Below are 4,401 nucleotides of genomic sequence, written 5' to 3'. Positions count from 1 at the left end.
ACAAGATGGTGTTGTGCAGAATGTAAGGGAAAGGGCTCATGTCCTTGATAGAAAACATTCTAGATTTATTAAGGATAAGAAAAAAGATATACAGACTCTCAACCATTCTGAATATAATTTTGTCTCGACTCGAGGCACCAAGCTGATGCATTTCAACATTTCCTCATAGACGTTCAATAAAATGACCTCAAACTCCTTGAAATTTGGCTCACATATGATCTTGTTTTGCTTCAGGATCAGCTGTAGAACAAAGCCTGGATGCTCATACGCTCTTACTGAACGCTTAATGCCAGCAGTTAAAGTAAAGACATGTAAAGGCTATTAAATGTGGCATGCTCTAAAATCAAAAATGCACAAATACACTGGACCAAAAACAGAGTGTAACAGAAGTGTTACCCAGAAGGAACATTCAAGAACACCTAGTATAAAGTATGCCAAGTGGGCCAAATGGGAGAATCATGTAGGGTACACGGGCCAAGCCAAAACGCTTTGTTAGTTAAATGCGATCACAGATAGTGGTGCATACAATAGTAGATCTGTTATTATATATGAATAACACAATAAACACTGATGTTTGTCACTGTAATAAGATGACCTTTTGACCTTTTGGCAGACCTGACTTGCGTTTAGCAAGTGCCATTAATTTGTTAGACAAAATATAACAAAATTCAACACATCGCTATTAGTCCTAAATTTCCCCTGTCCCAACTTTTTAGGAACATGTTACATGCATGAATTTCAAAATAAACGTTTATCTTCAGAAAACTACGCAGACGATTAGGTAAAACATCAAATACCTTGTCTTTACGTTTTTTTTTTTTGTTTAAATACAAGTCAAAGTACATTTACAAACCACTCTATGTTTTTATTAGCGTTTTCCATACTGTCCCAACTTTTTCAGAATTGGGGTTGTGTAATAGCATGCCTCAACCTGTTTTATTCCAAGGGCTGTCCCAAGCATGGAGCAGGGTCCAGTGTGAGTTAGAGGACGTGGCGCCCTACTTAGCACTCATTTCTGTCATCTTAATATCAAATCTATATGATATTTAGTACTACTACTGTAAATCATTGATCAAATACACATAAATAAAATTTCAATGAGCAAAACCAAATTCGGGACCATGTAGGCAACATTACTGTGTACGGGCATGTCTTGGACATGTACATTCTAAACCTGTCTGTTCTCTGCTTGTCGTCATTTTTAAACAATTAGTCAGGTGATGGTTAGGAAGCAAAATAGCATCACACACTTCAAAAACAAAACACAGTATGCCTTATATAGCTCAGATTATGCTTTAGAATTAAGTCTTACTTCATAAATTCAACTAAAACATTGAAATCAATCAGGATGTTTAACTTTTTATTTAATCTTTTATCATTTTAAATATTTCCCCAGGCCGCGGGGCCCCCTAGAGACCGGGGCCTGGTGCGGACCTGATTATTTCTTACATGGTCCACCCAGTACTGATGTAAATAGATGTACAGTATCATCAGAGTAAAGCTGGCATTCTTCACTTTAACCTCATTGTTTTGTTTTGATTTGCTTCTAATGTGGTTTAGCATGTTAAACACATATACAGTATGTGAATATTAAAATTCAATTTGACTCACTCTTCTCTGTGAGGCGGAAGACTGTTCACCTTCTGTTCTTCATTCTCTCTCGGGTCACGCAGAGCAAAATCCACTGTAAAAGCAGGCAGGGAGTGATCGGCGTTATTATCGTAAACTATTCATGTTTGGGCAGTTCAGTCAAATTATTTTCTAATTCATTCCAAATAACAAGTCTACCAAGTTTATCAAACGCCATCACCATACAACTTCTTTGGTTAATTAATTAAATGTGTGTTTGAATGTGACTCAGAGTAATGTTTCAAAATAGGGTTAGGGTTAGTAGCATACAAATTGTTCATAGTTAGATCAATATTCATAATTTTTATTTGTAAAATAAATTAATAAAAAAAATTAACGTGAGTTTCTCTCATGGCACATATGTAAATTGAGTTACTCCACATGGGGTCTAGTTTGGGAAATAAAGCTAGAAGGAGTTAACTGGTGTTATACGCTGGGTGGGTGAAATCCCTCCTCTCGGATTGCGCAATCCCTCACAAACTGGATTGATCTGCTCATTTAAAAAACAATTGATCTCTCTATATGTCACCAATGTAATTTTTGTACTCACTTTTATTATAAGTCCTCACATTCCATAGTCTAGGTCATGTATTTCACGTATGTGTATAACTTATTTGTTTTGCTGATCTGACATAACGCCATAGTGAAAAAGCAGGACAGGAGGCAGCCAGTACCTCTGTCTCACTGAAGGGGGCGGGCTTGAGCTTTAAATTATGGCTATTTTTTGTATGACCCCATTCTGTAGTGAAATTCATATCTAATTTACATATAGGTTATATGGCTGTAAGTCATTCCCTTCAAATGCTATTGAAGTTAGAATCGTGTTTAACAATGTCGTATGTAACTTTAGAGATGGTCCCTTAATTTCCACATATCCGCGAATATCGAAAGTCCAACATCAAACCAACTTTATGCCAGTCTCAAATAAGTGCATTAATATATAAACCTGATCTTTTTGCACTACAGTCAGAGCTGCTGTTATAAAAACGAATCAACACCTCCGGATTCAGCAATTCAACAGTGCTGTGGTATGAGATTTACAACAACAAAGAGAGAGAAAGAGAAGGGGGGGGGGGGGGGGGGGGGGTCTGGCATTTTAATATTTGTGGATGTTTCTGTTGGTGTGAGTTGGAAAAAATATTCCAGGTGAATGAAAACTAAACAGAACATAGTGGTGTACTTCTGCGGGTGTGTGAGAAAATGTCCGTCTTGAGATTTAGCTGCAATAAAAGAAAAAGACAGCGAAGACACGTACATGTAGAGACAGTCGTGGATTAGTTTGAGAACCAGTTTGGTAAAAAGTAAGTACTCATTACTTAATAGACTCCATATGTTTTACAATCATATATAATTAACACCATCAGATATTTGGAGCCACTCACAGTAAACACTAAATGCTCTGCTGTGCTGGACGAATACATATTTTTAAAAATGTGAAATTTAAATATATACAGTTGAGGTCATAAGTTTACGTACGCCTTGCAGCCTCTGTAAAATGTTAATGGATTTTTTTTTTTTTTTAAATAAGAAGGATCATAAAAATTGCATTTAGTTTTTTTTATTTAGTCCTGCCCTGAATACGCTATTTCACATAACAACAGATTACATTTACATATAGTCCACAAGACACAATAATAACTGAATTTACACAAATGAACCAGTTCAAAAGCTTACACACATTTGATTCTTAATACTGTGTGTTTAATACCTGGATGATCAACGATGGTTTACACCGATGATCCTGTTCAAAAGTTTAACCCCAACCCGGCTCTTAATGTATCGTGTTGTCTTCTTGAGCATCAATGAACGTTTATACCTTTTATAATAGCCGTGTACGAATCCCTCAGTTGTCCTCAGCGTGAAAACATGGATCTCAACATCATATAGTCTCTGTTGGAAAGGGCTCAAATATGTAGAAGATGCTGGAAAAGCAAATAATGTGCAGGACCTGGAGGATTCTTGTGAAGAACTGTGGGAGGTTTAATTGCTCAGGACAGACAAGGGACTCGTGAACAACTCTCACAAAACATAAAAACAGTCGTTGATCATCCAGGTAACGGCACACAGTATTAAGAATGAAGCGTGTGTAAACTTTTGAACTGGATTATTCGTGTAAATTCAGTTATTATTGTGTCTCGTGGACTATATGTAAACATCTGATATGTGAAATCGCTTATTCAGGGCAGGACTAAATAAAAAAAAAAAACTAAATGCAATTTATATGATCCCTCTTATATATTTTGTTAATTATTAACATTTTGCAGATTCTGTAAGCGATATGTAAACTTACGACCTCGGCTGTAACGTGACGAGTGAAGAGTCAGTCACAATGCACAACACATAGCAGCCTAAAGATGCAGAGTACATTTGTATTTATACAGCACATAGTACGTGTAGCTAACTAACACACACACAAATTAAATGGCAGTAGTGTAAACAGTGTCACTTCACAGAATTGAATTGGTGTAAAATTGAAAATATCTCAGTCTCAGTTTGATATGTTTCTAATTGACAGAATAGTTGAACAGGCTGCATTTCATTAAAGTTCATAACAAACTTAAATTTTTCCATTTTTGTCCGAAAACACTGGGTGTAATTACACAACAAAATAGGTCCGCTCTATCAGATAAGCTAGTCAGGCACCTAAACACACTGTGTGAATGTTAGCCTGCTAGCTAGCTAGCAAAAACACTGTTTTGTTACTGCCAGGAGCCACTAGTCAGCATGACCTCTACTGTATTGTGTAATTCAAACAAGTAGTCACATTCAATA

The sequence above is a fragment of the Ictalurus punctatus genome, chromosome 16, assembly GCF_001660625.3.
Source record: "Ictalurus punctatus breed USDA103 chromosome 16, Coco_2.0, whole genome shotgun sequence".
Classification (NCBI taxonomy): domain Eukaryota; kingdom Metazoa; phylum Chordata; class Actinopteri; order Siluriformes; family Ictaluridae; genus Ictalurus; species Ictalurus punctatus.
This window is presented reverse-complemented; position numbering follows the sequence as displayed.